Genomic DNA, 460 nt, shown 5'->3' with positions numbered 1-460 from the left:
AAGGACCCTGCCAAGAAGCGGGATGTAAATTTTATAATAACAAAAATGATGGTGAAAAATGCTTTCCAGAACATGAGGCAAAAGAAGTTAAGAATAATGACAAATATGGCAAAACCGTCGCAGTGTCTGCGTTCGCAGGTAAAAAGCAAAAAAATGCAAAGATGGCTAAAAATGGGAAGGTGAAACTTGCATTGATTCCAGTATTATTTTATATAATAAACTGGCTCTGATTTCTGCTGCTTTTATGAGTTTGTTAATACATTAGAATTCTAAGGACTTTGTTCCACTTTATGAAGTTTACAAACTTTGTGAAAGGTTTTTATTTTGATATATTTTAACATTTTGTGAAACCTCTGCGACCTGTACAAATTTTGGAAATTCAAAATGTTTTACAAACTGATTTCTTAAATTTGACCGAATATTGTAAAACAGTATGATCAGAAGGTATGATAAGTAAGTG

Source organism: Trypanosoma equiperdum, assembly GCF_001457755.1.
Source record: "Trypanosoma equiperdum strain OVI genome assembly, contig: ctg_1005, whole genome shotgun sequence".
Classification (NCBI taxonomy): Eukaryota; Euglenozoa; class Kinetoplastea; order Trypanosomatida; family Trypanosomatidae; genus Trypanosoma; species Trypanosoma equiperdum.
Note: the sequence above shows the minus strand (reverse complement) of the source record.